Raw genomic sequence first — 10,000 nt, 5'->3', positions numbered from 1 at the left:
TGGTCCCTAGGATTAACTGTATTTGGTAATATTAATGTTATATCATATAGGTGTAAGCGTATTACTGGAAGTAAACTTGTTTTTATCTATTCACAATCTCCTTAAATAGCATATGGTTTATTTTCTACATCAGTTTTAACCGGACGAATTCTCGCAACTGATAGATTCTGATATTCCTAGCGTCCTCGGAGACCAAGCTACATCGCTTGTAGAAGCCTTGTCTTCCTTGTCATTTAAGAAGTGACATACGCGAAATTCGAATAAGCCTCTAGCATTTGTAAAAGTATTAGCAATTCCAGGATGAATTATATGCAAAAGGCAAGTACACATTTGAATTAGGAAAACGAAGAGATCATATATAATCTAACGTGAAATGTTGAAATAGTCGGAGGGGTTTTATAAGAAAGAGCTTTCTTAAACTATAAAAGTTAATATATTTCACGGGCATTACTAACTTCAGTAGTTAGAAAGGGTCTCGTGTAAACCCGTGATGTTGCTTTATGTACAGTTGCTGTTGCATTATCAAAAGCTGTGCAATCTTGTAAAAGATTTATTGTTAGATTCAGAAAATAGGAACAGATGTATTTGTTTTGATCGATTGTTATGAATAAATGATTGCATCTACTTATCTACTGCTAAGGCTTTTGTTTCACCGACAATGTAAGAAAGTATAATTTCTCCAGTCATTGTACCGAGTCCGTTTAATTTAGCAACTGCTATAATTAAATTCACTGAAGTATTATGGCAACAAAAACAACTACTAGTAAGTGTCTTTAATCAGTTTAAAAGAGACATGATCTTCCTCATCCACAGCTCGCATAGTACGGGACAAAGAGTGATGAATATATTTGTCAACTAATTTAGCGGCTCTCATTGTATTTTATTTCACATATATTAGCTGGCAATTTAACAGTTACAGGCATGTTCCGATATATTGAAACTCAATAGAAAAGCCTACTGCATCTCCAGTTTGCTTTGATATGCTAACAAAGATATTTTATGTACATATAAAAAAAAACATGTGAAGAAATTTGGACGAATGTAATTTTGTATAATTAAAAATAGAATTAACCTGACTGCGTGATTAGTTCGCCTCGCAAACAGTTGGTTTCAGGTTCAGTCCCGCTTTACAGTATCTTGGAAATGTATCTTCTGATGTATCCCCAGGATGGCCAATACTTCGTACCGTCTTGAGTGAATCCAGTAGACAGAAACTGCGAAGAAGTCTGTCGTATATGGACCTATATATGCCATCACGTTTGATATGAGGTTACGGATTGTTTACCCCCCTGCAAATTGGGGGCTCACCAAAAACAAACCAACTGAATATGCACCGGGCTTAAAGAAAATAATGGCGTCGATTTGTTTCACTAAACACTTCAAGGAAGTGCCACAGTATGGTCGCAGTCTAATCGTTGAAATATTGTTAGAGAATAAAAGCTAAGCCCAATAATTGAGACAGTGGTATATTTGATATTTATATAAAGAACTTATTATGTAACAAAGGGGGAGGGATATTTCAATTCATTTTGTATATATATATATATATATATAATATATATATATATATATATATATATATATTTACGTACATCTTTAGGTACACGACCTACTAAACATTCGAAAAAAGCGCCACAGCAGGTCCACAGTCGACTGACGGAAATATTGTTAGAGAGTAAAGAAAAGCTGCAGTAAGTGAGACGGGTATATAGTTATATAAAGAATTTATTATGTTATTATGTAACAAAGGAGAGAGATATTTCAATTCAGTTAGCCTATGTATATATATATATGTTATATATATATATATATATATGTGTGTGTGTGTGTGTGTGTGTGTGGTGTGTGTACGTGTGTGTGTGTGTATGCATACGTCTTTAAGTATATCACCTCCTAACTTATTTATCTAAAAAGAAATATTGCGGGTTAAAAGCGATAGCAGCATGGCTACACTATTTCAATTACATAGATGAATAAACTACCTTTACTTGGTATGATGTTTTGACCAATCTCTGCCTCTCCTACTAGTTCCAGTAATACATGAGAATACTAAAAACACCTCAGGCTGGACGTTTAAGTAGAAATCGTGTAGCAATTATTTAGTTGAGAATATCATTTTACACTATCATAACACTATTTATAATGCATAAGCAATATATACAATAATGCCAAGACGATAATGGAATTTGCCTGATTTGCTTTCATCCGGTCTTTGTATGCATTTCAAATGTCGTTTCACCCATTTTCTTTCGCTTCTTATTTCATTATCTATCCCTCACTTCTTTACTTCCTTTCTTTCTTTAGCTTTTTTTTTCATTTTTCTTTCTTTCCATATATATATATATATATATATATATATAATAGGCATCTTCTCGTTTACACGTTTCATTTTAATCAACCAGATTCGTTCGTTTGAACACGAAGGGTTTATATTTTTTCCAATTAAAATTATGACACTTTCTGTTTGTTGCTAAACAACAATATAAGAAACTAGTATAGTTCTCTTTTCCCATCTTAGCGTGTGTGAAACGCGTCTGTCTACCACTCTTCAACGAAATAAGACCTTGATTAAAGTAATATCAATATATTCATAAACTTTCCATTAATTTCACTATCTCTAGAGCTAAACGCCCACGTTTTTATTCGTTTACAAAGTTCCCCAGTATCATGTCGACAAGCACTCATGAGAAATAAATAAATTTAATGCATTCACAGCTCCCAAAATGAAGATTCTATTTCAAACTGTGACAAGTCCTGCAAAATTCATAAAAGAGCACAATAGATGGTAAGATAGCCATATCTCTGAGAAGAACAGGTGGCTCCAGGACAATTAGATGTACACTTAAATATTATAGTTAATTATAGTATATATATATATATATATCCACACACAACAAAAGCACAGATGCAAATGCACGAATATATAGTTATATATTTATATTTATGAATGTTTATATATATTTATGAACATATACTTATATATATAGTTATATAAATATATATTTATATATATATTTATATATTTGTTTATATCTATGAATATATTACATGTATATACATACACATACACACAAACACACACACACACACACAATACATACAGAGTGCGGTGAATATTTTGTCGTCTAAATTACGAATGAAAATAACACTGACATCTCATTTTAACAGAAATATTTACCAAAATTGCATAAAAATATCTTGAAATACTAAACAGTAAATTTATTCAATAACATCACCATTGGCTTTTTACCAAGGCCTCCAGAGGTCTTCGGAATCTCCTGCAACTATTTTGGAAATTCTTGTTTAAGTTGGTGAATGCTGCCAAAATTATTGCCTTCATTCATCATTGGTGTTACAAAGATTGTGTTGGTCTCTCGCTTAACTGCGCCTCACACATAATAATCAAGGGGGTTTCAGTCTGGGAAGTTAGATCGCCAGATGTTGGGGTTGATGTGGTCACAGAAATTATCTGACAGCCATGACTGGGTTCTCTTGCTTATGTAACATGGTGCAGAATCCTGTGCCAGTCATGGGTTCTTCCAGCAGCCACCCTCTTGAACCCTGGCAGCATTACGTCCTCCAGGAACTTGATGTAGTTCTCCGTTTTGAGTCTGAGTTCATGCGGGAAGATGAATGCAAGCATAACGTCGCCATCAGTAGTGATCACTCCAAACACCATGATGTTGACTGGATGTTTGATTTTTATCACTCTCGGTACATGTCCTCAGACTCCACTGTCCTCTGGATGACAACCAAACACTTTTAATCGTTCGTATTGGAGCTTTCGACGCGAATGTCAAGCAGTACAGTATGTCGCTTCCAAATTCCTGGCAAAATGAATTGCGTCGTGGTGCCGTTTTTCTCACAGATGGAGCCCAACTGACCCTACTATACTCTGTATTCGACAAAATCAAAAACAAACAATACGCATGCAAGAAATTAAAACAATTGTTTCCACCCCTTCCTCTCCTTTGCACTTCCCTGATATATTGCTGAACAATTGCTTTATGGTTTTTTCCATGCGCAATTCCTGGCAGCTCCTGATGGAGCAGAGCAGGTAATTGGACAAAGGCGTTCCTGCCGTGTCTACTACATCATACTTTCGGACATATTTTACCTGTAGCAGTATTCTCTTACGCATATAATTTTTGCAGGTTGCGTGTCACATAGAAGTAGCTTACTGAGACTGCTGTAAATAAGGACTTCTTTCATTGCGACACCACTACTTACTTTTTGCAATGGATTTTCACTATCGACGAAGAATATTTATTTGTTCGACGAATTAAAATGTCTGCGTATGGAATCAGCGTTGAAATTATTCCACAGATACATATATCCTTAAAGTGATTGTTCCGGAGAACTTCCACGGCAGAATGTGTAATAACGCTGGGACCTACAAATCACGGATACAGTCTATCAGGTTTATATTGTATTACGCTTACAGGCGGCAAACCCCAACCGAATTTCCGTCAACCAATTTTTACTGAAAAGATTTTGGTTAAACCTAGTCTTATAGTAAAAGTTACTTACTCAAGATGTCACAGAATGGGATCGAAACCAGAATGAGTTTGAAACAGTTGGCCATATTAAACACAGTTACCAATACCAAGTAAAACAAATATTACCAAAACCGTGAAAAACATTTGTGATATTATCAACAATGAGATTAGAATCCACAATCCAGATATTGTTATATAAATACTGCTTAAATTTTTCAAAATGCATTTAATTTTTGTTTAAATTTTACTATGTTGGTATATTTCGATATAAAATGTTCCTGTTTCTTTTAGAACTTTTGAATTAAATATTTACTATATAGGGAGAGACAAATGTATATATATATATATAACTAATGTAGGATAAATTTTTTTTTTCGAAAAAAAAAATTTATCAATGGCCAGCATATAAAAAAATACATTTAAAGGTTAAATTTATTAATAACTTACAAAATAAGGGCAAAAGAAAAATTCTAATGCCAAATATGCCGAAAAAAATACAAAATTGTCAATAACCATTATAATTTATGCGCCTCGAAACAAACCGATAGAAATTTCTAAAAAATCCATTATTACCGTATTGGTCCTAATTTCGGGGTTAATTCATAAGAATTTTCCCCTCTTCAGCGATAAATACGTAAGACATAAATGGAATACTTACTCATACCCATGGAAAAAGCAAGCACTAAGTCCTGAGCAGACCTAAGTACCCCAAATATATAAAAGATAGAAAATCTTCGGCACATCTCGAGACACGTGTGATTCGATCTAGAAACTTTCACAGAGAGAGAGAATCCGGAAGTGAACACTATTAAATTTATAACCAATGTAGGAAAAATTTCTTTTTTCGAAAACTTCTGATGAATTAACCCCGAAATTGGGACCAATACGGTAATAACGGAATTTTTAGAAATTTCTATCGGTTTGTTTCGAGGCGCATAAATTATAATGGTTATTGACGATTTTGTCTTTTTTTCGGCATATATGGCATTAGAATTTTTCTTTTGCCGTTATTTTGTAAGTATATATATATATATATATATATATATATATATATATATGTAGTTATGCGTGTGTGTGTAATTTGTATATACTAAAGAGATACACGTATCTATGCATCAGCTTATAATTTGTATATATTCGTATATATTACACCGATCACTAATATACGTACATAAATATATACAAATATACATATGTGTATATATGTATATATATATGTGTGTGTGTAGTTTGCTTATATATTAAGCAGAAGTATATCATTGTGTATGAGCTTGTATATGTGTGTGTCTATGTGTGTTTGTGTATGTGTGTGTATACGTGTGTGTGTGTGTGTGTGCGTGCGTGTGAACGAAATTGTTGTATACATGAGCCAATTATGAATTTAATCGCTCTCTACATAACACTTGGATATTATAACTTCTTTTGACCTCACGTACCCTGTAGGAGGCGCTAAGGTTTTTACCCCACACAGATTCAAGAAAGATTTCTTTTTAAAAAGAGGAACTTTAAAATTGGTTAAAAATATAAATGTGCTGAGATATTAACCTTCGCTGTACAGGAAGAAACACACATCGTAATGTGCATTTATTTATATCACGTCTTGGTACATTTGTAAGCACACAATATGGGTCTGTAAATAACGATGATTTCATAGTTTGTATGATACATTTTTATGCATGATGTATATTTATATTTCTTTATTGCCCACAATATGTTTATCTAAACATAGACGAGATAAACAAGGACAGACAAAGGGATTAAGTCGATTACATCGACTCCACTGAGTAACTGGTACTTAATTTATCGATCCAGAAAGGATGAAAGGCAAAGTTGACCTCAGCAGAATTTGAACTCCAAAAGTAAAGACGGACGAAATACCTATTTCTTTACTACCCACAAGGGGCTAAACACAGAGAGGAGAAACAAGGACAGACAAATGGATTAAGTCGATTACATCGACCCCAGTGCGTAACTGGTCCTTAATTTATCGAACCCGAAATGATGAAAGGCAAAGTCAACCTCGGCGGAATTTGAGCTCAGAACGTAGCGGCAGACGAAATACCGTCAAGCATTTCACCCGCCGTGCTAAAGATTCTGCCAGCTCGCCGCCTTACGCATGGTGTATATAACCTATATTTATGTATACAGACGTACAACATAAATGTGCGTGTGTGTCTGTGTGTATGTATGTGTATGTCTGTGTGTGTGTATATGTAAGTGGAGGCACATGGCCTATTGGCTAGAGCAGCGGTCTCGCGGGTTCTAATTGCAAACCAGGTGATGTGGGTGTTTATGAGCAAAATACCTAAGTTCCACGCGGCTCTGGCAGGAGGTAACGGTGAACGTTAACGTTTCTAGATTAGTTGAATTTAAAACTCAACACTTCCTTCGTCAGCTCAATATTTCTTATATTTGGATTTGAGAGCACTAAAAATCGAACATACCCATCTGATATGAGTAATCTCAGACAAACCATTTTCAACTGCCAGTACCAGCAAATTCAAAAAGTACGAATGAGGCTCTGCATTCCTCCCGCTTCCATCCACGTGTTAACAAATTTTTACAGTGAGAACCGTAGTAAAAACTGAGAGAGAGAAATTGTATTGTGTTGAGTTTTAAATTCAACTAATCTAGAAACGTTAACGTTCTCAAATGATCTTTGTACATGTGATAATTTGTTATTTTTCCCTCCATATCTGCGTGAATTATTTTTGAGTAAACACTATCTGGGAGACTTTTCTTATAGTAGAAGAAATAGCTAATAAAACTTTTTGGCTGCTATTTCTAAAAGTTTCAGTGTCAGGTAAAGTATATTATTTTACTGAGCCCTAATTATATAACGTAATATTTTAAATATACCTTGAATGGTCCTTTTACATACTGAACACTACTTGGTGAAATTAATTAATAATTAATTTATTTTACCCTTTTATTGTTGATAATACAATTTCTCTCTCCCTGTTTTTACTACGGTTCCCACTGTAAAAATTTGTTTACTCTATAACTCACCTTTTTGTTGTTCCTTCATCTTTTGGTTCTTATTGGGCTTAAAAAATATAAATGAATTTACTGGGGTCAATTCGTTCGACTAAAATAATTCAAGGCGATGCCCCAGCATGGCTGCAGTCTAGTGACCTAAACAATTCAAAGCTAAATAGAGGCATTTCAAAGTTTAACTCTCCAGATTACTCTATAATGTTGAGAGCCAGATAACTTACATATAAGAGCAACACACTGTTAACACAAAAGTAAGTCACAGTATTGTCTTTCGAATCCCTTATTTACTTGGTAGTTTAAAGTACATATGATTGCAAAATGAAGCATCCTGTCCTAGCTAGCATTATATATATATATATTATATATATATATATATATATAGATATATATATATATATATATATATATATATATATATATATACAGCTGTGTGGTAAGTAGCTTGCTTACCAACCATATGGTTCCGAGTTTAGTCCCACTGCGTGGTACCTTGGGCAATTGTCTTCTACTATAGCCTCGGGCCGACTAAAGTCTTGTGAGTGGATTTGGTAGAAGGAAACTCAAAGAAGCCCGTCGTACATATGTGTGTGCGGGTCGTATATATGTGTGTGCGTGTGTATGTTTCTGTGTCTGTGTTTGTCCCCCTAGCATTGCTTGACAACTGATGCTGGTGTGTTAATGTCCCTGTCACCTAGCGGTTCGGCAAAGTAGACCGACAGAATAAGTACTGGGCTTACAAAGAATAAGTCCTGGGATCGATTTGCTCGACTAAAAGGCGGCGCTTCAGCATGGCCGCAGTCAAATGACTGAAACAAGTAAATGAGTAAAAGTGTATATATATGTCTTAACAACTCCGTCGGTTACGATGACCATGCGAGGTAAAAGTGGAGGCAGAAAGTCGCTTCACCAGCGAACTCATAACCTCTCGACCGTAAGTTCGACGCTTCAACTGAACCATGCGCGCGCCTCCATATATATATATATATATATATATATATATATATATATATATATATATATATATATATATATATATATATATATATATATATATATATACAAATATACTTATATAACCACATTATATATACTTAGATATATATACATAGATGTATACATATGTACAGACATACGATCATACATATGTACATACATACACTAATAATCTGCTGATCGTTTTAGATCAGATTTCGTGTGCCTACACCATAAATAATTATAAGCTATTAATCATTTGTGAAGTACTTGATGAGAGATTAATATAGATACGCATATACGCACCGCAGAATATATATATAAATATGCATACAAATATACGCGTGTGTCTTGTGTGTGTGGGCTTGTGTGTGTGTGTGTTTGCGTGTGCTTGTGTACGTGTGTTTGTGTGTGTATTTTTGTTGACTTCATAAGAAATTTATAAACTTACCAGAGAATGTGAAATAATTATTTCTTGGAACGGTAGATCTCGAAGCACATCACAAAAATGTAATAAATAATAGCGTGTAAATATTGCAGGTTGCCTTCGAGGATGTTCTAACCCAATATTTCAATACATACATACATATATATATATATATACACACACATATATATGTACATATGTATGTATATGTATATATATATATATATATATATATATATATATATTATTGGTGAATTGAAGAAATGGAGCTGAACGCAGATTGAACAGAAATCGTTTTATTTCATTCTACACGTGTTTCGAAAGGCACAAATTACCAAAATCCGATTGAATAATGGGACCATATTGTGTCTTTCTCTTCAGGAAGAAAATAGGAAATCCGTTGGAAAAACAAAAACAGAACAGAGGCGGAGCAAAAACAAATCGAACTATGCTCCTAAGAGCCCATGGGAAAACTGTTTATCAGTGTATGTTGAGACCGCAACACACACATATATAGAACAGTATACACACATACAAGTCTCTAGTAGATTTTTTCTCGCCTCTTATAAAACATCCAATATTCCTTAAATAGTCAGAACTTTATTCTCGTCACAAAGAACATCTACACACCCTCACCACATGATTGACCGATGCCTGACCCGTTGAATTCTTCAGCCACCGGTTCTCAACATACACTGATAAACAGTTTCGCCATGGGCTCTTAGGAGCATAGTTCGATTTGTTTTTGCTCCGCCTCTGTTCTGTTTTTGTTTTTCCAACGGATTTCCTATTTTCTTCCTGAAGAGAAAGACACAATATGGTCCCATTATTCAATCGGATTTTGGTAATTTGTGCCTTTCGAAACACGTGTAGAATGAAATAAAACGATTTCTGTTCAATCTGCGTTCAGCTCCATTTCTTCAATTTACAATAATTTTTAATTTCAATATCCGCCACCAACGCACGGTTGCAACACCATATGGTTGTACCTCCAACAGTGCGGTTTACTGCTGTGATTTTTGCTACTAAGGTATCGGTTAAACTTTTGATTAATCTACTACAAGATTATTCATCTTTCTATTTCACATTATATATATATATATAT

This window comes from Octopus sinensis, unplaced genomic scaffold, assembly GCF_006345805.1.
Source record: "Octopus sinensis unplaced genomic scaffold, ASM634580v1 Contig16867, whole genome shotgun sequence".
In the NCBI taxonomy this organism is placed as follows: Eukaryota; Metazoa; Mollusca; class Cephalopoda; order Octopoda; family Octopodidae; genus Octopus; species Octopus sinensis.
Note: the sequence above shows the minus strand (reverse complement) of the source record.